The following is a 26,831-nucleotide window of genomic DNA, read 5'->3' on the forward strand; positions in this document are numbered from 1 at the left end:
GATGATGGTGGAAGCTAAAACATTAGGGGCATTTAAGAGCCTCTTGGACAGGCACATGGATGAAAGAAAAATAGAGGGTTATGTGGGTTTAGTACATTTTTTAAGGAATATATGGGCCGGCACAACATCGCGGGCCAAAGGGCCTGTACTGTGCTGTAGTATTCTAGTGTCTAGCTGTCCATGCAGAGTTTGTACATTCTCGATGTGAGCACAGATTTCTTCCTGGTGCTCTGGTTTCCTCCCACATTCCTAAGACTTGCTGCCAGCTTATTTGGCCACTGGAAATTGCCCCTCATGAAGGCGAGTGACAAAAAGCATCAGAGTAGAGTTGATGGGACTATGTGAGAGAGAACAAGTTCCAGGAGTACAGGATATAAGGTGGGGGGGGGGTGGAAATGGGAATACTGACACTACTCTTCAACTAACTAGTGTGGATCTGATTAGACAAATTTATTTAAGCACCACACACAAAATGTTGCAGGAACTCAGCAGGCCAGGCAGCACCTATGAAAAAGAGTACAGCTGACTTTTCAGGCCGAGACCCTTCTGCAGGACTTGCTAAGAGTCCTGCTAAGGGGTCTGAACCCGAAATGTCGATTGTACTCTTTTCCATAGGTGCTGCCTGGCCTGCTGAGTTCCTCCAGTATTTTGTGTGTTTTGCTTGGATTTCCAGCATGTGCAGATGTTCTCTTGTTTGGCCGAATGCATTTATTTATTTTATTTAGCGGTACACCATGGAACAGACCCTTGCGGCCCAATGAGCCATGCTGTCCGGGCAATCCACCCACTTAACTACAATTTACAATGACCAATTAACCTACCGACTGGTACACCTTTGGACTGTGGGAGGAAACCGAAGCTCCAGGAGGAAACTCACACACTCACAGGAAGTATGTTCAAAGTTCAAAGTATATTTATTATCAAAGTTTGCATACTTTGTACAACCTTGAGATTCATCTCCTTACATGCAACCACAAAACAAAGAAACCTGATAGAACCTAGTAAAAAAAGGCCACTAAACACCCAATGTGTGCAGAAAAAAAACTGTGCAAACAATAAATGTAAGTAAATAGCATTCAGAACGGATGTTTGCAAAAGTGACTCCAAAGACACAAAGCAAGGCATCACTGCAGCCAAAGTACAAACTTCTGAGAGAGGATGCTGGAATTGAACTTCAGACCCTGACACCGAGCTGTAATAGCACTGTGCTAACCACTACGCTACCGGGGAGCACCCTGTATTATTTCAAATAAGTTAGGATGAGCTAAGTGTCATGTAAGTGATGCTGTTAAAATACAGATCTTTTGTTTGAAGTTTAGCAGCTGATAGCCAGAGTCTACATGTACTTGAAGATGATCATGGTAATTTCTGAAGCATGAATAGAATCAGGCTCAGTAAGGGTGAGTCACAAGGATGAGTGGTGCTGACTGCACTCTAACATGCTCAGGGGAGTTGGAGAGGAGCTGGCACAGATACTGACTACTAATCACCAATTCAAACCCAGGATTGCAAAACAATGGGAGGAAAGAATGAGCTGGAAGCTGGAGGAGAGAATTTGAACCCACTTTCCTGTCGGGCATAAGAAGCGCAGTGAAGAGGAGGACAAAGAAGGACCGGCTGAAGATAAAAATTAAAAGGGGGAAAATAAGTAACTTAAAATTCCATCAAGATCACTGTTAGGGAGTATCTTGGAGTTATGTGCAAATAGCAGATATCAATTTCAAGTTCAAAATAATTATCATTCAACCATACATGAATACAGCTGAGTGAAACAGCCCTCCTCCAGGGCACAGTACCAACATTCACACACAGCACAAAGCACACAGTAAACATACAGTCACACAAAAAAATACATAATATAGCCCAAGTCCCTGAGTGACATGATGTCCCTGAGTGATCAGTAGACTGATGGAGCACGGCTGTTGTTGGCAAAAACAAGCCTTCGGCAGTCTGCAGACTGAGTGTACACTGTAGGGCAGCACCAACAGGAGTGGCCTGAACTCCAAATTCCAAACTGTAATAGCATGGTAGCCGGCTCAGTGCCAGACTTAGGAGCAAAGGCTCCTGAGTTCGAATCCAGCCGTCTCCCTTGCACGCTTTCCATCCCTGCTGGGTTGAGCGTTGAGCTAGCAATTCCGCTCTTAAAAATGAGAAAGCCTGCTAAAAAAAATCGGCAAAGCGACATCCTGATGACTCCTTTCGGAGATAAGGGCTTAAAAAAAAAAGCATGGCATTAACTGCTATTAATGGAGGATGTCTTCCCTACACCAGGTTACTCACCTGAAGAAGGGTCTCAGCCCAAAACATCAATTGTTTATTCCTCTCCATAGATGCTGCCTGACCTACTGAGTTCTTCCAGCATTTTGTGTGTTATTCTGGATTTCCAGCGTCGGCTCAATCTCTTATGTTTCTGATTTTCTGCTCTCTGGTTTGTACATTAATCACAGCATGTATCACCTACACATGATCTCTCTTCAAATGGTGGATTGCAGGCCAATTTATACAATTCATCACTTGAAATAAAACTACGTGTCTATCTGGATGCAAACAAAAATCAAGACAATCAGTAAGGGTTTGTTGAGAAACTTTACTTTTGAAACATGTGAATATTTGAGAAATGTCTGTATTTATTGATGAGGGGAAATGGCCCTAATTTACCTGTATTCTCTATGTTTTACAAGCACTATGAAGAATGTGTATGGTGTATTGGCCTTCATTAGTCGGGTAATGTTGCAGGTCTATAAAACTCAGGATAGATCACACTGTGGGTGCTGTGTTCAGTTCTGGTTGTCTCATTATAGGAAGGATGTAGAGAGGGTGCAGGAGAGGTTTACTAGCATGATGACTGGTTGAGCGAGCGAGGGCTTTTCTCTTTAGAGTGAAGGAGGATAAGAGGTGCCTTGGCAGAGGTGTACAAGATGATAAGAGGCATAGAATGAGTGTACAGCTAGAAACCTTTTCCCAGGGAGGACATGGCGAATATGAGAAGGCACAGATTTAAGGTGCTGGGAGGAAACCATAGGGTGGATGTCATGCCTAACCTGATGATGGAAGAAAGGTGAAGAAGATGAATCAGCTGAAAATGATTGGACTTGGTCTCTTCCATGAGGACCTGCTGCAGTGATGTCCTGTGGCTGAGACGCTGACCTTCATCACCCATTTAATTTACGTATTACCCTGCAACACCTTTGATTGTTTGTGCAGAAAGTACACCAGGAAATTGATATCAGCTTGAAAAAAGGTTCTGAAATATACTTTTCTTTCAAAGGTCAAGGATAATTCTACTGTTTTCAATAGGACTTCAGCTCCCTACTTATCCTTAGTCTTTAAATTGGAACTTATGATGTCTTGTTGTCAAAGGCAATCACTCCCAGCCTCGGAGTTTATCCCATCTCCCAAAGATAAGGCTTGGAGCAGAAGGGGGCTGGTAAAATCCCAGTGATTGATTTATTATTAAATATATGCCTAATGATGATATTTTGGCATCTTCTAGCATTTGGCTAGAAGTTCAGATTGGAGTAGAACTCCAATCCTAGGTGCCCCCAGGGTTGTGTCCTGATTTCCCTCCTCTCCTCCCTTTACACCCATGACAACGCTGCCACACACAGCTCCAATCTGCTAATCAAATTTCCAGATGGCATGACATTGATCAGCCTTATTTCTAGCAGTGACTAGACAGCCTACAGAGCAGAGGTTAACACCCTGACATAGTGGTGCCAAGATAACAACCTCTCTCTAAGTGTCCAAAAAAAAACAAAAGAGCTGATCGAGGATTACAGGAGGAATGGAGACAGGCTCACTCTGATCAACATCAATGGGACTGCAGTTCAGAGGGTGAGTAGTTGCATATTTCTCAGTATACACATCACCAAAGATCTCACCTGCAGAAAAAGCACAACAGCGACTCTTCCACCTCAGGCGACTAAAGTTCAGTCTGAGCCCTGAAATCCTCAAGACTTTTCTGCAGGGGCAGCATTGAAAGCACACTGACTGGCTGTATCACTACCTGGTATGGGAACTGTACCAACCTTGATCGCTGGGCATTGCAGAGTGGCACGGACAGCCCAGCACATCCGTGAATGTGAACCTCCCTCCATTGAGGACATTTACAGCAGCAGGTGCAGAAAGAAGGCCTGGGAGATCATCAGGGACACCAGTCACCCCAACCATAAACTGTTTCAGCTGCTTCCGTCTGGCAAATGGTGCCGCAGCATTAAAGCCAGGGCCAATAGGCTACGGAGCAGATTCTTTCTACAACCATTAGACTTACAGTTCACAGGTCTGGGCATTGTGACAGAGTCATAACACAAAGATTTTTACTCCCTCAGGTTCTGGGACAGATGTAAGATTTAAATAAATTCAAATTCAACTCTCATCTTCTGGAATCCTGGGAACTTTGATGCCAGCTTTGTTAATATTTCTGGCTCTTATATATCACTTCTATTAATATTACAAAATAGTTTTAATTTACCTTTTTCTAAAGATGCGACACAGGTTTTCCTGTGAACCTGCTAAGTTTAATGGAAAATGGGGAATGCAGGAAATGGGTCCCATTCATCCAGATGCTAACTCATTGTGATTTTCAAAATTAAAAGTAAATTTATGATCAAAGTACATATATGTCACCATATACAATCCTAAGATTCATTTTCTTGTGGGCATACTTAAAAAATTTATGGAATAACAACAATAACAGGACCAATGAAAGACCATGTCAACTTTAGCATTCTGCCAGTGCAAGCACAAAAATAAAAATAAATAAATAAATAAATAAATAAATATTGAAAGCATGAGATAAAGAGTCCTTGAAATTGAGTCCATGGGTTGTGAGAACAGCCCAGTGATGGGATGAGTGAAGTTATCCCCTCTGGTTGAAGAGCCTGATAGTTGAAGGGTAATAACTTCCTGAACCTAGTGCTGTGAGTTCTGAGGACCCTGCACTTGCTTGCTGGTGGTAGCAGTGAGAAGAGAGCATAGCCTGGATAGTGTGGGTCCATGATGGATGATGCTGCTTTTCTGTGACAGTGCTTCATGTAGATGTGCTCAATGATGAGGAGGACTTTACTTGTGATTCACTGAGCATATCTATGACTTATTGGAGGATTTTCCATTCAAGGGGATTGGGGTTTCCATGCCAGGATGTGATGCAGCCAGTAAATATACCCTCCACTACACATCTATAGAAGTTCGTCAAAGTTTTAGATCTCATGCTGAATCTTCACAAACTTCCTTAGAAATAGAGGTGCTGCCTTGCTTTCCTCATAATGGCACTTGCGTGCTGGGCCCAGGACTGGTCCTCTGAAATAACAACCCTGAGGAGTTTAAAGTTACTGACCCTCTCCACCTCTGATCCTCCAGTGAGGACTGGCTCATGGACCTCTGGTTTCCTTTTTCTGAAGTCAATAATCGGCTCCTTGGTCTTGCTGACATTGAGTGAGAGGTTGTTATTGTGGCACCACTCAGCCAGATTGTCATTTTCCCTCCTACACGCAGATCCATCACCACTGTGGTGTTGTAGGCCGAATCAAACAATCAGATAACATTAACATCTGGCATCATGGTAGTATAGTGGTTAGCACCAGTACCAGCAACCCAGGTTAAACTCCCGTCACTGCCTATAAGAAGTTTGTACGTTCTCCCCATGACTGTGTGGCTTTCTTCCAAGTGCTCCTGTTTCCTCCCACACTCCAAAGACGTACCGGTTGGTAGGCTAATTAGGCTAATTGTCCCATGGTTAGGCTGGGGTTAAATCAGGGCATTACTGGGCAGTGCGGCTCGAAGGGCTGGAAGGGCCTATTCTGTACTGTATCTCAATAAGTAAAAAAATAAATAAATTAGCAGTGTTCTCTGGTAATTTGATTGGCTTTTTCATGTTTTTAGTGGACAAGACATTCCTGGGGATTTTCCGCCTTATCCACAGATAGCAGTGTTGGAATTTACCAGCAGAGATTAGTTAGAGGTGCTAGTAATTCTGCATTTCAGGTCATGAGTAACCCAGCTGAATGTCTACTGGCCACAGATGTTTTACTTTATTTATTGTTCTCAACTATCTGCTGACACCTGGCAGGGCAAGTCAACTCAAGCAGTCTGCAACCTGGCTTCTGAAATGGCACGAACCACAAGGGGGCGCCACAGTAGCATAGCAGTTACCACGCAAGACATGAGAGACTGCAACATTGTCACCCTACAGAAGCGACTGTAACAGTTACAGGGGAATCTCCCTGCTAAGCATCGTTGGGAAGGTCTTCGCCCACATGGTCCTGAACAGATTGCAGAAAATAGCCAAAAGGGTATATCCCGAGTCTCAGTGCCGTTTCAGGTCAGAACGCTCCACAATCGACATGGTCTTCTCTCTTCGACGGCTACAAGAGAAATGTAGAGAGCAAAGACAACAACTCTACGTCGCTTTCACTGACCTCACGAAGGCCTTCGACCTTGTGAGCAGAGACGGCTTGTTCAAAATCTTCGCCAGGGTTGGTTGTACCCCGAGGCTCCTCAGGATAGTTCAGTCACTCCACACAGACATGAAGGGCGTCGTTCAGTTCGACAGCTCTTCTTCAGAGGCCTTCAACACCCGCAGCGGTGTGAAGCAGGGCTGTGTGTTTGCCCCCACCCCGTTTGGCATCTTCTTCGCTTCATGCTGTAGTACGCCTTTGGAACATCAACTGATGGTGTCTACCTCCACGCCAGATCAGACGGGTGGCTGTTCAGTCTGTCCAGCTGAGGGCGAAAACCAAGGTTCGTGAAGTACTCATCAGGGACATGTTGTTTGCAGACGACGCGGCACTGGCAACACACTCTGAAGAGCAACTGCAACGCCTCATGGACAGCTTCTCAAGAGCCTGTCAGGACTTCAGCTTGACCATCAGCCTGAAGAAGACTAAGGTGTTGGGCCAAGGCGTTGAGCACCCCCCTGCCATTACCATCAACAACTACGAGCTGGAGGTAGTTCACAAGTTTACATACCTTAGCTCCACCATCACGGACAGCCTCTCCCTAGACCCCTAGATCAACAGACGGATCGGACGAGCAGCCTCAACATTCGCCAGGCTGACAAAGAGAGTCTGGGAGAACAGAAAGCTGATGACGCACACCAAGGTTGCAGTCTACAGGGCCAGCGTCCTCAGCACACTGCTTTATGGCAGCGAGACCTGGAGCCTCTACTCCAGACAAGAGCAGCGTCTCAACGCCTTCCACCTTTGCAGCCTGAGATGCAACCTGGACATCAAGTGGACTGACTGAGTCACCAACAATGAGGTTGTGGCCTGCACCCAGATACCCAGCCTCTTCACCTTGCTTCAACAACGCCGTCTCCGCTGGCTGGGCCACGTACACCGCATGTCAGATGGGAGGATCCCAAAAGACCTGCTGTATGGGGAACTGGCCTCTGGCAAGAGAACACAAGGGCGGCCCCATCTTCGTTTCAAAGATATCTGCAAAAGAGACATGAGGTCACTGAACATGAATGTCGAGAGTGGGAGGAATTGCAAGCGATTGCTCTCGCTGGAGGCTGGAACTACGCAGAGGTCTAAAAAGAGGAGAAGAGAAGCTGAGGCTTGCTGCTGAAGAAAAGCGCACTCGTCAGAAAAACAGCACCAAGACAACACTGGAGGACAGCGCCTTCAAATGCAGTCGCTGCAGCCGAGACTGTCACTCCCGTGTGGGACTCTACAGCCACAACAGACGCTGCTCTACCAACACAAACTGAAGCAAGACTTTCCAGGTGCAGATCCATGGTCTCGCAAGACTAACGGATGCCACCAGCATTACAGCTTGGGGTGTCAGAGTTTGGAGCTCAATTCCAATGTCCTCTGTAAGAAGTACGTACATCCTTCCTGTGAGCACATGTGCTTCCTCCGGATGCTCCAGTTTCTTCCCACAATCCAGAGATGTATCAGTTCGAAGGTTAATTGTTGTACTTTCAGAGAACTGTGGACTTAAATCCCAGTGTCCCTCTTTTCATTAACATCTCTCAGTGCCCGATCGTTTACTGTGTAGGTCATATTAGTATACGACTTTCCAAAATCCTTCACCTTACACTTGTCAAAATTGAATGCCATCTGCCAGCACTCAGCTCAACTCTGTATGCTACTGTAGTCTTAGATAATCTTCTTCAATATCTACAACATCACCAACTTTTGTTATTATTACCAAATTTACTATTCTGCAGTAACTACTGAGGGAAAGTAGGAATGAAATGGTTGATCTGGTTGCAATTATGCTGAAGATAATATTTACAGTGATTTTATAGATGCCCATAGAAAATTGAAGAGATTGTAATCTATCCATCATAAAGGACCTTGTTCATTTTAACCACAGGATAAGTATTGACATTATAGAAAAAATAATATATAGATTCACTTAAATATTTCAGATGAAAAGGTTTAATAATGAAGAGAGGCTGGAAATATTGGCACGCTATCCCTTGGCAGAATGAATGCAAAGACCAGATTTAATAGTTTCTAAAATTGTGAAGAGTTCTGATAGGTTAAGCAGGAGATAATATGCTTCCATTAAATAGGGAATCAGTGACAAGGGACCATCAATTTAAAAATGTCATTAATGTAGTAAGGAAAATGATTTGGAGATGTAATTGCAGTATGGACTTTCTTGGCAAAGAAAATGATTGAGGTCAACCCTACAGAAACTTAGAGAGATTCATGTGATAGTGTAATTAGTTATGGATCATTCTCGAAAGGAGCTTTTGGTAACATAGCACACAGTTTGAGATTTTTCTAACCACTGGACTAAGCTGAGCCTAAGTGAGTTGGCTGATTTTGTGAAAACACTAGCTGAAGCTGCAGAACAAAATTATTTTCTCACAATCATTATTCATGCACTGAAAGAGACTAACTGGTGTGAGGTGACAAAGGCATTGAAGACAGTGCAGTGAATCAGAATCAGAATATATATTTGTTTTTAATTCATTTACGGGACGTGGGTGTTGCCAGCTAATCCAGCATTTATTGCCCATCCCTAGTTGCCCTTGAGAAGATGGTGATGAGCTGCCTTCTTGAACCACTGCAGTCCCTGAGGTGTAGGTACACCCGCAGTGCTGTTAGGGAGGGAATTCCACGGTTTGACCCAATGACAATGAAGGAATGGCAATATGTTTCCAAGTCAGGATCGTGAGTGGCTTGATGGGGGATTTCCAAGTGGTGGTGTTCCCAGGTATCTGCTGTTCTCATCCCTCTAGATGATAGTGGTTGTGGGTCTGGAAGGTGCTGCCTTAGGAACTTTGGTGTGTTATTGCAGTGTATCTTGTAGATAGTACACACTGCCGCAACTGTTCGTCGATGGTGGAGTGATTGGATGCTTGGGGAAGGGGTGCCAATCAAGTGGGCTGCCTTGTACTGGATGGTGTCGAGCTTCTTGAATGTTGATGGAGCTGCACTCATTCAGGAGAGTGGAGAGTATTCCATCACACTGCTGACCTGAGCCTTGTAGATGGTGGACAGGCTTTGGCGAGCCAGGAGGTGAGGAACATGCCACAGGATTCGTAGCCTTTGACCTGCTCTGGTAGTCATGGTGTTTTTATGGCCAAAACAGTTCAGTTTCCTGTCAATGGTAACTCCCAGGAAGCTGATAGTAGGTGATTCAGTGATGGTGATGCTACTGAATGTCAAATAACAATATTTGATTTTATTGTTATATATATTTAATTTAATTTTATACATACCTACTATAAAATAAAGTCAGATATAAGTAGTGCAAAAAGAGAGGAAAAAGAAAAAAAATAATGTGGTAGTGTTGATGGATTCATTGTCCATTCAGAAATCTCACAGCAGTGGGAAAGAAGCCATTGCTGTAACATTGAGTGGGTGTCTTCAGGCTCCTGGACCTCCTCCCTGACAGTAGCAATGAGAAGAGGCATGTACTGGGTGATGGGGGCCTTAATGATGGCATCGGCTTTTAAAGATTTGGCATGTCAACAAATACACCCAAAAACTTCTATAGTTGTACCTTGGAGAGCATTCTGACAGGCTGCATCATTGTCTGGTATGGAGGGGCTACTGCACAGGACCAAAAGAAGCTGCAGAAGGTTATAAATCTAGTCAGCTCCATTTTGGGTACTAGCCTACAAAGTACCCAGGACATCTTCAGGGAGTGGTGTCTCAGAAAGGCAGCATCCATTATTAAGGACCTCCAGCACCCAGGGCATGCACTTTTCTCATTGCCACCATCAGGTAGGAGGTACAGAAGCCTGAAGACACACACTCAGTGATTTGGGAACAGTTTCTTCCCCTCTGCCATCCAATTCCTAAATGGAGATTGAATCTTTGGAGAGTACCTCACTTTTTTTAATATACAGTAATTTCTGTTTTTGCACGTTTTTTTAATCTATTCAACATAAGTAATTGATTTTTCTTGTTTATTTATTATTGTTATTATTTTTATTTTATTTATTATTTTTTCTCTGCTAGATTATGTATTGCATGGAACTGCTGCTGCTAAGTTAACACATTTCATGCCACATGCTGGTGATAATAGACCTGATTCTGATGTTGGGGAGCTAGTGCCTACAATGGAGCTAGCCGGCTACCTGGAGAGAATCGGCTGCAGAATTAGTTAAACTGGTTATCAGAAACCAGCTAGTTCTGAAGTGCTGTGCTCTGCCTTTCTGAAAAAGAATTCCAAAATGTTGGCTCTCTGCTATAGAAACCTGGGACAATGTAGCCCAGTCAGGTGTCAAAAATGTAGAGGTGTTATCTGAAAATAATTTGAAAGTGAATGAACAAGATAATCCCAAATCAGGATCAGTCTGAAAGTGAATGAAGGAGATAATCCCAAATCAGGATCAGTCTGAAAGTGAATGAAGGAGATAATCCCAAATCTGGATCAGTCTGAAAGTGAATGGACAGGATAATCCCAAATCAGGAAGGTCTTAGCTGTGATAAACGGTTCAGGTAAGTGAACTCTTTTTTGTGGGAGAGAAACAGGGCAGATTTTCTCCAACTGACTGGGCAACAAATTAAGTCCAAGAATACTGAAAGAGATGGACAGAGGCAGAAAATAACTAAAAACACAAATTAGAATTGAGTAAAAAAGACCCTTTAAAAATGAAAATGTAATGAGAGAACACAAGAAAAGAATTTAGCTTGTTAAACATTAGAACAAACTAATCAATGCTCTCGTATAGCAATGTCAAAGGTACAGGCTAGCATGACCTTGCTGCTGCTTTACCTCACTTCTATAGACTCTGTGTCCATCTCCCAAATAAAGAGAGATGCAAAAAAATCCATTTAAGAAGATCGCCCCCATTTCTTTCAGCTCCATGCATGGATATTCATTCTGATCTTTCAGAGGACCAGTTTTGTCTCTTGTAATTCCTTTGCTCTTATCTGTAGACACCCTTAGGATTCTCCTTCACCTTATCTGACAGAGCAACCTCATGCCTTCTTTTAGCCCTCCTGATTTCCTTCTCAAGTGTTCTCTTGTATTTCTTATACTCTTTAAGTACCTCATTTGTTCCTGCCTGCCTATATTTACTATGCACCTCCTTCTTTTTCGTCAACAGGGCCTGAATATTTCTTGAAAACCAGGGTTCCCTAAACCTGCTATTCTTGCTTTTATTCTGACAGGCACATATAAACTCTGTACTCTCAAAATTTCAGTTTTGAAGACCTCCCACTTACTGGACATTCAAGAGTGTCAGGGAAGTGAAGTATGTGCAGTGAAAGTTACGACTGAGGAGGTGCTCAGGAAGCTTAATGATCTGAGGGTGGATAAATCTCCTGGACCTGATGAAGTGTATCCTTGGGTTCTGAAGGAAGTAGCTAGCAAGATTGCAAAGGCATTAACAATGATCTTTCAAGAATCAATAGATTCTGGCATTGTACCGGATGACTGGAAAATTGCAAATGTTACCCTGCTATTTAGGAAGGGTGGGAGGCAGCAGAAAGGAAACTATAGACCTTGGTGTTCTTGGACTTTCAGAAGGCCTTTGACAAGGTGTTGTACATGAGTCTGCTTAGCAAGATAAGAGCCCTTGGAATTACAGGGCAGTTACTAGCATGGGTGGAGCATTGGCTGATCAGTAGAAAACAGAGTGGGAATAAAGGGATCCTATTCTGGCTGGCTGCCGGTTACCAGTGGCATTCCACAGGGGTCGGTGGTGGGGCCGCTGCTTTTTACGATCTATGTCAATGATTTGAACTATGGGATTAATGGATTTATGGCTAAATTTGTCGATGATACGAAGATAGGTGGAGGAGTGGGTACTGTTGAGGAAACAGAGAGCCTGCAGAGAGACTTAGATAGTTTAGGGGAATGAACAAAGAAGTGGCAAATGAAATACAATGTTGAAAAGTGTATGGTCATGCACTTTGATGGAAGAAATAAACAGGCAGACTATTATTTAGATGGGAAGAGAATTCAAAACTCAAAGATACAAAGGGACTTGGGAGTCCTTGTGCAGGATACCCTAAAGATTAACCTCCAGGTTGAGTCGGTGGTGAAGAAGGTGAATGCAATGTTGCCATTCATTTCTAGAGGTATAGAATATAAGAGCAGAGGTGTGATGTTGAGGCTCTATAAGGCACTCGTGAGATAACATTTGGAGTATTGTGTGCAGTTTTGCGCTCCTTATTTTAGAAAGGATATACTGACATTAAAGAGTATTCAGAGAAGATTCATGAGAATGATTCCAGGAATGAAGGGGTTACTGTATAAGGAACGTCTGGCAGCTCTTGGGCTGTATTCCCTGGAGTTCAGGAGAATGAGGGGGGGATCTCATAGAAACATTCTGAATGTTAAAAGGCCTGAACAGATTAGATATGGTAAAGTTATTTCACATGGTAGGGGAGTCTAGGACAAGAGGCATGACTTTGGGATTGAGGGACGTCCACTTAGAACAGAGATACGGAGAAATTACTTTAGTCAGAGGGTGGTAAATCTGTGGAATTTGTTGCCATGAATGGCCGTGGAGGCCAAGTTATTGAGTGCATTTAAGGCAGAGATAGATAAGATTTTTGATTAGCCAGGGCAACAAAGGGTGTGGGGAAAAAGCAGGGGAATGGGGATGACTGGAGGAATTGGATCTGCCTATAATTGGATGGCGGAGCAGACTCGATGAGCCGAATGGCCTACTTCTGCTCCTATATCATATGGTCTTATGTCCTTAAGTACACCTTTTCCAGTAAACAACTTGTTCTAATCGACACTTGCCAGATCCTTTTTGATACCAACAAGATTGGCCTTTCTCTTATTTAGAATATCAACCCATGGACCAGACCTACCTTTTTGCATATTTAATTTGAAACTAATGGCATTGTGATTATTAGATGCAAAGTGTTCTCCTACACAAACTTTTGTCACCTGCCCTGTCTCATTCCCTAATAGGAGATCAGGTATCACACTCCCCTGTTGGGACTTCTATATACTGATTAAGAGAAGTTTATTGAACAGATCTAACAAACTCTATCCCATCTAGTCCTTACAGTATGGAAGTCCCAGTCAGTACGTGGAAAGTTAAAATCACCTAGTATCTCAACCTTATGCTTCTTGCAGCAGTTTGCTATCGCTCTACAAATTTGTTCCTCTAAATCCTGTGGACTATTGGATGGTCTATAATATAATCCCATTAACATGGTCATACCTTTCTTATTTTTCATTTCTACCCATAAATCCTCACTAGATGAGCTCACTAGAAGCTGTGACATTTTCCCTAACAAAAATTGCCACCCCTCTTCCTTTAATCCTTCTCACTCTATCACATCTAAAACAATGTTACCACAGAATATTGAGCTGCCAGTCCTGCCCCTCCTGCAACCAAGTTTCACTAATGGCTACAATGTCATAATTCCATGTGTTGATCCATGCCCTGTGCTCATCTGTCTTTCCTGCAATACTCCTTGCATTGAAATATACACAACTCAGGATGTTGATCCTACTGTGCTCGACCTTTTCATTCCTGACTTTGTATGTAGGCTTAGTAACATCTTCCTCCACAGCCACTCTGTCCTGATCCCCATCCTCCTGTAATTCTAGCTTGAACCTCACCGTGCAGCATTAGCAAATTTTCCCGCTGGGATATTAGTCCCCCCCAACTCAGGTGCCAACTGTCCCTTCTGTACAAGTCCCACATTCCCTGGAAAAGAGCACAATGATCCAAAAATCCAAAGCCCTCCCTCCTGCACTAAGTCTTTAGCCATGTGCTTAAACTGTATGATCTTCCTACTGCTGGCCTCACTGGCACCTGTCACGGGTAGCAGTCCTGAGATCACAACCCTTGAGGTCCTGTCCTTTAACTTAGCACCTAACACCCTGAACTCACTTTGCAATCTTCCTACCTATGTCATTGGTACCCACGGGGAGCATGATCACTGGCTGTTCGCCCTTTCACATAAGAATGCTGTGGACCCGACCCAGGTTGTCCCCAGCCCTGGCACCTGGGAGGTAAGAAACCATCTGGGAATCTCGTTCTTGTCCACAGAACCTGCTCTCTGTTTCTCTAATCAATGTATCCTCTATCACCACAGCTCGCCTCTTCTCCCCCCTTCGATTCTGGGTCATAGAGCCAGACTCATGCCAGAGACTTGACCACTGTGCTTTCCTTTGTGAGGTCAATCTCCCAACAGTACAAAGTGGTACCGGGTGTTGAGGGGAAAGGCTACAGGGGTACTTTGCACTGGCAGCCTATCCACTTTCCCTGCCCTGCCAGTCACCCAGCTACATGTCCCCTGCACCTTGAGTATAATTAACCTCCTGTACATCCTTTCTATCAACCCTTCAGCCTCATGAATGATACAGAGTTCATCTGGTTGCAGCTCCAACTCCCTAACACAGTCTGTTAGAGGCTGCAGCTGGTTGCACTTCTTGTAGGTGTAGTTGTCAGGGACACTGGAGGTCTCCCTGCCTTCCCACATCCAGCAAGAGGAGCATTCCACTATCCTGCCTAAGACCATGAGACCATAAATCTAGCATCCCCACTGCTCTAAATATGCGGCACAAAAGAAAAAAAAGAAAATAAATAAATAACAAAAAAAATTTCCTTATGGCCTGCACCTCTCCTCGGGGAAGCCTCAATGGGCCAAAGCCTCAACTCCCCACTCTAGTACTGCTCCACTGATACAATGGCCACTCCGCTTAAACCTAACTTCTTTTTATTGGTCCTTGCCGAGTACCTAATTATACACAATTCAATGTCTCCTTGGGAAGTGTGGCATGCAAGATGTCCAGTCACAAACAAGAGAAAATTTTCAAATGCTGGAAATATGAGCAACACACACAAAATGTTGGAGGAACTCAGCAGGCCGAAACGTCGACTGTACTCTTTTCCATAGATAGTGCCTGGCCTGCTGAGTTCCTCCAGTATTTTGTGGGTGTTCTATGCAAAATGTGCCAACTGCCTCGCTCACTTCTTTTAAACTCTCTCTCCCTCCAAGCTATCCTATACATTTCCTGGTAGGAAATGCTATAGATGTGATCATTCGGACTTGGTTATTGATACTTTAGGCTGTAATGAATGCTGGAATGCAGCAGGATTACCTTAGATACAAGACTGCTTATTGCTATTCTTCAGTATAGAGTGAGAAAGGGAATGAAATGGTTGCTACTCTGGATCCGATGCAGCATAAAAAAAAACACAATAAGCATAATGAAGACAATAAATATTCCCATAAAACACAACGCACAAGTAACTGTTGGGTGTGGCGTGGTAGTGGTTGTGTGATCACTGAAGTCCAGTATGATGTCCTCCGAAGGGATTGTCTGTTGGTGAGTCCTCGGGTGGCTGTAGAGGCTGATCTGGGATCCACAGATTCCGGTGCACTGTGGGCAAGAGGAAGTGGTTGGGCCTTTTAGTTGTTCAAAATGGTTCTGTTGAGTGTGGCCCTATATAGAGTATACGAAGACTAGCAAAAGTGAGAGCCGAATTGAAATGGCTTGTCTGTGCTACAATGCCAAATCTATGTTTCTGTCATATTAAGCGTGTTGATAGCAGAATAATTCAGTTTGAGTCTGTACAGCACTATGCATTTCCCTCCCACTCTTTAGTGGTATGCCCCCAAAGCTTATCAAAACACCCTGACTTCATCTGACGCTGGCTGCTTTCTTCCCGTCAAGGATTACTTGCTGCAACTATTTCACATACAGTTGATTGAGAACAATCAACAAATGATAAGAAAAAAACAAATTACTGGATTAAGAGGATACAAGGATGAATGTGCTGATTTGTTACGGCCCATGGGATTGCTCCATTGTTCCATGCAGAACAAGCAGGTGCAGCTGATCAGTTATATCCAGGGACACACAAAATGCTGGAGGAACTCAGCAGGTCAGGCAGCATCAATGGAAAAGAGTGAACAGTCAATGTTTCGGGCTGAGGCTCTTCAGTAGAACTGGAAAAAAAAAGTGTTGAGGAGTCAGAGTAAGAAAGTGGGGGTGGAGGAACCACAAGGGGATAGGTGAAACTGGAAGGGAAGGGAGTGTTGAAGAGCTGGGAAGTTGATTGGTGAAGAAGATACAGGGCTGGAGAAGGGGTAATCTGATAGGAGAGAACAGAAGGCCATGGAAAAAAGAAAAGGGGGAGGAGAACCAGAGGGAGGCGATGGGCAGGTCAGGGGATAGGTGAGAGAGGGAAATGGGGAATGTGGAGTATAAAGGTGCTGCTACTCCAGCCTGAATGTGGCCTCATCACGACAGTAGAGGAGGCCATGCACTGACTCCCAGCCTCCCGGACGGCCACATCTGCGCCACCTGCGTCGAGCTGCAGCTCCTTAGGGATTGCATTAGAGGACTGGAGATGCAGCCTAATGACATTCGAATGGTCAGGGAAAGTGAGGAGGTGAAAGAGGAGCTATAGGCAGGCAGTCACACAAGGGCCTCGGGAGACAGACAAGTGGGTAACAGTCAGGAGAGGGAGGAACAAGAGTCAGATACTAGAGAGTACCCCTGTGGCTGTCCTCCTTAACAATAAGTACTCCTGTTTGAGTACTGTTGGGGTGGGACGACCTACCTGGGGGAAGCAACAGTGGCCACACCTCTGGCACAGAGTCTGGCCCTGTGGCTCAGAGGGCCAGGGAAAGGAAGAGGATAGCAGCAGTGATAGGGGACTCTATAGTTAGTGGGGCAGACAGGCGATTCTGTGGACACTGGAAAGAAACACGGATGGAAGTTTGCCTCCCAGGTGCCAGGGTCCAGGATATTTCTGATCACATCTACGATATTCTGAAGTGGGAAGGTGAACAGCCAGAGGTCATGGTACATATTGGTACCAACGACATAGGTAGGGAAAGAGAGGAGGTCCTGAAAACAGACTACAGGGAGTTAGGAAAGAAGTTGAGATGCAGGACCTCAAAGGTAGTAATCTCTGGATTACTGCCTGTGCCACATGACAGTGAGTATAGGAATAGAGTGAGGTGGAGGATAAATACATGGCTGAGGGATTGGAGCAAGGGACAGGGATTCAGATTTCTGGATCATTGGGACCTCTTTTGGGGCAGGTGTGACCTGTACAAAAAGGACAGTTTGCATTTCAGTCACAGGGGGACCAATATCCTGGCAAGGAGGTTTGCTAAGGTGTTTGGGAAGAGTTTAAACTAGAATTGCTGGGGGTTGGGAACCGAACTGAAGAGACTGGGGAAGAGGCAGTTGGGTCACAAATAGAGAAAGCTTGGAGACAGTGCGAGAGGAAGGATAGGCAGATGATAGAGAAGTGATGCGCTCAGTCCGCTGGTTTGAGCACACATGCAGCTTATTCTGATCCTGTATAGTGCCTCCCCCACATATCAGATGGTAATGAAGGCAGTTAGAATGCTGCCTATGGTACATCTGTAGACATTTGCAAGTGTCTTTGGGAATGTACCAAATCTCCTCAAACTCCGAATGAAATATAACTACTGCTGTGCCTTCTTTGTAACTGCATTGATATGTTGGCCGAGAATAGATCCTCGGAGATATTGACACCCAAGAACTTGAAATTGCTCATCCTTTCCAGTTCTGATCCCTCGATGAGGACTGGTGAGTGTTCCCTTGTCTTAACCTTACTGAAGTTCACAAACAATTCTTTTGTCCTATTGACATTGAGTGCGAGATTGTTGCTGCGACACCACTTGCAGAGCAGATCTATCTTGCTCCTGTGTGTCTCCTCATCGCCATCTGAAATTCTGCCAACAATAGTTGTGTCCTCAGCAAATTTATAGATGACATTTGAGCTGTGCCTAGCCTTGCAGTAATGGGCATAGAGAGAGTAGAGCAGTAGGCTAAGCATGCATCACTGAGGTGCACCAGTATTAATTATCAGCAACATGGAGATGTTATTTCCATTACATCAAAACAAGCAGTGAAATGTATTGTTTCTGTCAATGACCAACGCAGTCCACGGATTTGCTCGGCAGCCTGTAGGTGTCTCCATGCTTCCAGTGCCAACATAGTGTAACCACAACTCACTAACCCTATGCCGTACAACTTTGGAATGTGGAGGAAACCAAAACACCAGAGGAATCTCATGCTGTCAGGGAGAGAACATACCAACTCCTTATAGGCAGCATCAGGAATTGAGCTGTGATGTTCCAATCGCTCTCACTGTAAAGTGTTACTCTAACTACTACATTATTGTGCCATGAAACTGAAACGGGTGTGAAGTTTATCAGGGATCTTCATACCTCCTGGAGCAGGAGCTAAAGATGGTGCCAAAGGGAACTTCTTCCAGTCCATCTGCAAAACAGTCTAAATTTTTCTCTCTAATGTCGTCTCTTTCCTTTTCAAGGTGGTGGAAGTCCTGTCAGAGTTTGTGATCTGCAGCTGCACTGAAACGGCAGTTCTTCACAGCTCTGGGTTCCTGCAGTCAGAGCATGCCAAGTGGCCTTGTGTTTTCAATATCTCCACGTATCCCGCAAGACGTGTGCCTTACGGTGCAGCCCTGAGGCCCTGTGGATGTCTTGATTCCATGCCAGTGTCACCAACTAAAACGTTATGGGGGTTGGAACATTGATTCAGGAGTGTACGCTGCTCTTTAAATAGGCATCACTGCAGACTGTAACACCGAAACAGTGAGCTGTTGGTCTCCTTTCTCACTGTGGCAGGAGTGACATCTCTCTTTTCCTTATGAGAGAGAGAGAGAGAGAGAGAGAGAGAGAGAGAGAGAGAGAGAGAGAGAGAGAGAGAGAGAGAGAGAGAAAGAGAGAAAGACAGAGACAGACAGACAGACAGACAGACAGACAGACAGACAGACAGACAGACAGACAGACAGACCGACCGACCGACCGACCGACCGTGACATGTCAAACTGCTGGGATGAACAGTGGTTTTTGATGTGCTCTAGATCATGCTCTCTTTGGGGGCTTTGCTATTGCTTGCATGCTGGATGGTGGTGGGGGGGAGGCTGATGCTTTTGCTGAGGCAGGTGGGGGGGTGGGGGCTTTGGGGTTCTAATATTTTCCTGTCATTCATTCTTTGTGGTTTTTCTTGTGTTTCGTGGATGTCTGTGAAGAGCAAGAATTTTGGGTTGGAAACTGTATACATTCTCTGATATTAAATGGAACCACTGAAACGTTGAACTTCTAGCAGATGTCCATTGCCATTGTGCTTCCATTCCTGTCTTCCTCCAGAGATCCCATCAGCCCTGTTTGTGGGCAGAGTCCACAAATTCTTGGACGGCTGCTTTGTCCTTTCAACAACACACAACAGGTTGGTGGGAGGGAAGGGTTGAGGACAGAGGATGCAGCTTTAGAAGAACGAGTGGGGATCTCATTGTAACCTACCAGATATTGAATGGCTTACATAGAGTAGATGTGGAGAAAATAGTTCCAGTAGTGGTGGAGTCTAGGACCAGAGGGCACGGCCTCAGAATAGAGGGACGTCCCTTTAGAAAAGAGATGAAGAGGGATTTCTTTACACAGAGGGTGGTAAATCAGTAGAATTCATTGTCACAAATGGAGGTGGAGGCCAAGTCAGAGTATATTTTAAACAGAGGTAGATAGGCTCTTTATTTGCTGGGGTGCCAAAGGTTATGGGGAGAAGGCGGGCAATGTGTTGAGAGGGATAATGAAAGGAATGATGGAGCAGACTCAATGGACCGAATGGCCTATTTCTGCTCCTATGTCTTATGAACTTATGAGTGCTCCCTTACAGTGATCTAACAGCCTCCTCCTTCGTTCTTACTCTTTCTCAAAGAGTCACAAGCCTCCTGTCAGCAAATCAGGCTGTCTCTTTGCAGCTACAGTACACTTGGTTTGTGAATGGTTTGAAACCATTTGGATTTGTCTGGCAGATTTCAACAATAATGTTTGACGTGACTGGCAGCACCGTTCAACGGTGCAGATGTGATAAATGCTTCCTATCCTTGGCTGGGTGCTGCACTTTGTCATTACTTAGAGGACGTGGTAACAATTCCTGACAACTGCAGGAATCTCTTATTTCAGTCCCTCAAGTTGTCGCAAATGTGGACTCTGCACACTTCTTCACAGGCGAGAAGATGAAAGAAGGTGGTGATCACATACAGTACAGTATGTGAGAATTCACGCATTCCAGCCGATTAGTTTCTTTGTAATTATACTTAACTCTCTTCCTTTTGTCAAGTTTTGATGGAAGCATAGTGACGGCAACACTCATTGTTTACCTCTGTCCACATTCTTGGGGAGAAGATGGGTGATCTAGATAGATGTTGTTACAGGAGTGGTATTAATTTAGTTCTAGGTTATTGCTCTCCAGTCACAGTGACAGGGTTAGTTTTTAGTTAGTGGCACTGTTGGCCTGGCGTTTATTATTTTCCGTTGCTGTGTATATTGAGGTCTCTGTCGGTCAGTGCCAACCATGGATGTTGTACCCTAGCTGTCACAAGTATGCAAGCCAGGGCAGTACACTGTGAAGAACAAGCTGATGCCCATGCAGCAGCCTCCCCCACTTCATCTGATGAACCCAAAGGAACGGCAGAGACCGATACAATTTGGCACCAGCGGCATTGCAGGAGTTGCTAATCAGCACTGAACTCAATGTAGAGCTATGTCCAGATATTTCCCTTGGGGTTTACTCCCGAAGCCTTCCCCATGAGTGGGTATAGCCACAAGGCAGCAGAGGTTGAAGATCAGTTTGCCTTGGTGTGTACGGTTAATTAAACTCAGTGAACTGTTCACTCTGTGTCAGTGCCTCTCCCTCTTCTCTCGGACCAACACTGAACTCTTGTCACAAGCAATGCTCTGTTTGTCCTTTGTAGATGTACCTTCATTGTCTGTCTTGATAAATCCGCACTTGGTAAAGTGACTAAATAAATACGTTTCATTAGGATTAGCTTTATTTGTCACATGCAGTGTACTTGGAACATCAGAACCTGCAGTGAAGTGAGCTAATTGCATAAAATCAGCAAGGACTGTGAAGACAACCAAATGTCACCACACTTCTGGCGTCAACATAGCATGCCACAACTTACAAACCCTAACCCATACGTCTTTGGAAAGTGGGAGAAAACCAGAGCACCCAGAGGAAACCCACGCGGTCACGGGGACAACGTACAAACTCCTTACAAAGAGCGGTGGGATTTGAACCTCAATCATTGATTGCTGGTACTGTAAAGGGATTATGCTAACTGCTATGGTGCCATTCCATCCCTGTTATCCCAGTCCAAAGGCATTTACTATCAGCGTAGCAACACACACACACAAAATGCTGGAGGAACTCAGCAGTCAGGCAGCGTCTGTGGAAGTTAATTAACAGTCGATGCTTCAGGCCGAGACAATTTTTCAGGACTGAGAATGAAGGGGAAAGATGCCAGAATAAAAAGGTGGAGGGAGAGGAAGGAGGTCAAGCTAGAAGATGATAGGTGGAGCCAGGTGGGTGGGAAAGATAAAGCGCTGGAGAGGAAGGAATCTGATAGGAGGAAGGGACCCAGGGAGAGGTGATAGGCAGGTGAGAAGAGGTAAGAGTCCAGAGTGGGGAATAGAGGAAGTGGGAGGGGGGGGGTAATTTTTTTACCAGAAGGAGAAGTCAGCATCCCTCTTTTCTTATTATTACTCTCTCCTTTTACAGGTAACCTTTCTTTCTTCATTTGCATGAGTAACCATTAGATGTATTTCCTGATTCTTAATTTCCACATTGAACTGCTCATACACTTCAACTTCACATTCAAGTTTAGTTGTCATTCTTCTATACATGAATACCAATGGATACAGTCAAATGAAACAGCTTTCCTCTGGGGCCAAGGTGTAAAACACGGTACCAACAGTCACACGCAGCACAAGGCACATTTAGCACATGTAATTATGACAGCAGTAAATATACAGTCACACTACAAAAATTAATATAGCCCATGTCCCTGAGTAACATGTTCTGTAGATTAATGGTGCCTAGACGTAGTTGGCAAGATCAAGCTCCCAGCTGTCCGCAGACCAACACAATCCAACTCACCATCCACTGTGCGAACACTGGAGAGTGGTTCTCCAATCCGGTACCAAACCCACCATGCCTCTACGCTCACCCACACCACCTCTGGTGTATGCACTCTTGTCAAAGCCTCCATATCCTTCCTACGACCTGAACTACACGGGTCGAAACAAAGTTCTGTACAGCCACAACATGACTTGGCAAATTTTATACTCGGTGTCACAAACAATTAAGGCAAGAATGCTGAACCCCTTTCTTTAGCCCTGTCACCTCAACTCGGCACTGACTCCACAACCTATGGATCACTTTCAAGGTCTCTACAACTCATGCTCTGAGTATTACTTATTCATTTATTTATTTATTTAGCTTCTCTTCTATTACACATTGGATGTTTGCCAGTCTTTGTGTGTAGTTTTTTCAATGGTTCTGTTGTACTTCTCTGTTCTGCTGTGAATACCTGCAAGAAAAGGAATCTCAAGTTCGTATATGGTGATATATTTGAATTTGAATTTATTTAAATCTTACATCCGTCCCTCAATGTGAGGGAGTAAGAATCTTTGTGTTATGACTCTGTTACAATGTACAGACATGTGAACTATAAGTCTAATGGCTTGTAGAAAGAAGCTGTCCCGTAGCCTGTTGGTCCTGGCTTTAATGCTTCAGTAACATTTGCCAGACGGAAGCAGCTGAAACAGTTTATGGTTGGGGTGACTGGTGTCCCTGATGATCTTCCAGGCCTTCATTATGGATCTGCTGCTGTAAATGTCTGCAGTGGAGGGAAGTTCACATCCACGGATATGCTGGGCTGTCCTCGCCACTCTGCAATGCCCAGCGATCAAGGTTGGCACAGTTCCCGTACCAGGTGGTGATACAGCCAGTCAGTATGCTCTCAGTAGTTCCCCGAAGAAGGTCTTGAGGATCTGGGGGCTCATGCTAAACTTCTTCAGTTGTCTGAGGTGGAAGAGACGCTGTGTGTTTTTTGCCACACAGTGGTATGTACAGTCCAGGTGAGATCTTTAGTGATGTGTTTACCAAAGAAACTGAAGATATTCACCCTCTGAACTATAGTCCCATTGATGTTGATCGCGGCAAGCCAGTCTCCGTTCCTTCTGTAATCCATGATCAACTCTTTTGTTTTTTGGACATTGAGGGAGAGGTTGTTATCTTGGCACCACTGTGTCAGGGTGTCAAACTCTCCTCTGTAAGCTGACTCGTCACCACTAGAAATAAGGCCAATCAGTGTTATGTCATCTGCAAATTTGATCAGCAGACTGGAGCTGTGTGTGGCAGCACAGTCATGGGTGTAAAGGGAGTAGAGGAGGGGACTCAACCCTAGGGTGCACCTGTGTTGAGGGTCAGAGGGGCAGAGTAGAGGGGGCCCATCCTTACCACCTATTGGCATCTGATACAAAGTCTAGGATCTAGCTCTGTACATTGATAATAAATTGATAGTCCCTTCCATCCCTTTGAGCTGCAGGGCACAGCAATCCCCTGATTTAATCATTGCCAAATCATGAGACAACCTATAATGATCAACTAACCTATAAATCAGTATGTCTTTGGACTGTGGGGAGCCAGAGCACCCAGAGGAAACTCATATGATCACAGGGAGAACACACAAACTTCTTACAGGCAGCGGCAGGAACTGAGCTGGGTCACCTGTACTGTAAAGCATTGTGCTAATCACGATGCTACTGTACCACCGTGAATTTGAGCTCTGAACTTGTATTGCCACTTTCAGAGACGTCTTGTGTAGGACCACAGCGTCCCTCTGTACATCTTAAGTTTAAGATGCATCTTATAGTTAAGATGCCATGATAGATTGGGTTGTTATTCTAATTTCTAGGTCATGGTTTTGACATTGCGACGTCTTTGTATTTGACTAATTTTGAAGACAATGTCTTTTTTATGTCTCAGCTGCTTGCGCGGCTGTTGATACGAGCTGCAGAATGAACGATGCTGGAAAGTTATGTAAATGGAAATTAAATATTCAGCCTGCAGCACAAAATTCCACATCTCACACAGAGCAGAACGCATTTTGTGCTCTGCAGGACGGCAGTTCATTACCAGTGTCAGCACACACACCAACAATCACAGGACCAGAAATTACCTTCAGCACTTATTCTATGAATATTTAACACATTCATGTCACATTACTGACTTTGTTCTTTCGCTGGAGCTATCAATCTGGTTAAATAAATAATGAGCGTTACCATTGGAACAGCGAGACGCACTCACTGACCTGCAATGTGTGTGGAGGGTGGTTCTGCAGTGGGCTGGGTTACGTTACTTTGGTGGGGACTGATGGTGGATAAAGGGCCTCAGATGAGGTAAGAGTAAAGATGAGCTTTATTTATCATGTGTACATCGAAACCTGCAGTGAAATGTGTCATTTTGTGTCGAATGAAATCAGCAAGGATTGCTCTGGGCAGGAGCTATTTAGGAGTGGAGCCTGCAGTGGGCAAGCAGTGGTGAAGGTAGAAATGGAAGGAACGTAGATTCCAAAAATAAATAAATACTCTTCCTCAACATTAGAATCAGAATCAGCTTTATTATCACCAGCATGCGTCGTGAAATTTGTTAATTTAGCAGCAGCAATCAATGCAATACACTATATAGAAAGAAAAACAAATAAAATAATAATAATTAGTAAATCAATATACAGTATTATGCATATTGAATAGATTAAAATCATGCAAACAACAGAAACAATGTGTATTAAAAAGTGAGGTAGTGTTCACGGGTTCAATGTCCATTTAGGAATCAGATGGCAGAGGGGAAGAAGCTGTTCCCGAATTGCTGAGTGTGTGCCTTCAGGCTTCTGTACCTCCTACCTGATGGTAACAGTGAGAAGAGGGCATGCTCTGGGTGCTGGGGGCCCTTAATAATGGACGCTGCCCTTCTGAGACACCGCTCCTTGAAGATGTCCTGGGTACTTTGTAGACTAGTACCCAAGATGGAGCCGACTATATTCACAACCCTCTGCAGCTTCTTTCGGTCCTGTACAGTAGCACCCACCTCCACCCCCAATACCAGACAGTGATACAGCCTGTCAGGATGCTCTTCATGGAACAACTATAGAAGTTTTTGAGTGTATTTGTTGACATACTAAATCTCTTCAAACTCCTAATGAAGTATAGCTGCTGTCTTGCCTTCTTTATAACTGCATCAATATGTGGGACCAGGTTAGGACCTCAGAGATCTTGAAACTGCTCACTCTCTCCACTTCTGATCCCTCTATGAGGATTGGTTTGTGTCCCTTTGTCTTAGCCTTCCTGAAGTCCACAATCAGCTCTTTTGTCTTACTGACGTTGAGTGTAAGCTTGTTGCTGCGACACCACTCCACTAGTTGGCATATCACACTTCTGTACTCCCTCTTGTCACCATCTAAAGTTCTACCAACAATGGTTGTATCATCAGCAAATTTATAGATGATATTTGAGCTATGCCTAGCCACACAGTCACGTGTATACAGAGAGTAGAGCATTGAGCTAAGCACATACCCCTGAGGTGCGCTAGTGTTTATCATCAGCGAGGAGGATATGTTATCACCAATCCGCACAGATTGTGGTCTCCAGGTTAAGAAGTCAAGGATCCAATTGCAGAGGGAGGTACAGAGGGCCAGGTTCTACAACTTTTCAATCAGGATTTTGGGAATGATGGTATTAAATAGTCAATGAACAGCATCCTGATGTAAGTGTTTGTGTTGTCCAGGTGGTCTAAAGCTGTGTGGAGAGCCATTGAGATTGCATCTGCCGTTGGCCTATTGTGGTGATAGGCAAATTGCAATGGGTTCAGGTCCTTGCTGAGGCAGGAGTTCAATCTAGTCTTGACCAACCTCTCCAAGCATTTCATCATTGTAGATGTGAATGCTACCAGCCTATAGTTATTAAGGCAGCTCACATTATTCTTCTTAGGCACTGGTATAATTGTTACTTTTTGAAACAAGTGGGAACTTCTGCCCGTAGCAGTGAGAGGTTGAAAATGTCCTTGAATACTCCCGCCAGTTGGTTGGCACAGATTGTCAGAGCTTTACCAGGTACTCCAGTGGGACCTTCCATATTGCAATGGTTCACCCTCTTTAAAGACAGCCTAATATCGGCCTCTGAGACGGAGATCACGGGGTCACCGGGTGTAGCAGGGATCTTCACAGCTGTAGTTATATTCTCCCTTGCAAAGCAGGCATAGAAAGCATTGAGTTCATCTGGTAGTGAAGCAGCACTGCCGTTCATGCTATTGGGTTCTGCTTTGTAGGAAGTAGTGGCTTGCAGTCCCTGCCAGAGTTGCCGTGTATCCGATGTCGCCTCCAACCTCATTTGAAATTGTCTCTTCACTCTTGAAATAGCCCTCCACAAATCATACCTGGTTTTCTGGGTTACCAGACGTAAATGCCACAGATCTGGCCTTCAGCAGATGACGTACCTCTTGGTTCATCCATGGCTTTTGGTTTGACAAGTTTTCATAGGCACACACTCATCCACACAGGTTTTAATGAAGTTGGTAACAACTGTGGC

The sequence above is a fragment of the Mobula hypostoma genome, chromosome 24 (genome assembly GCF_963921235.1).
Source record: "Mobula hypostoma chromosome 24, sMobHyp1.1, whole genome shotgun sequence".
Classification (NCBI taxonomy): domain Eukaryota; kingdom Metazoa; phylum Chordata; class Chondrichthyes; order Myliobatiformes; family Myliobatidae; genus Mobula; species Mobula hypostoma.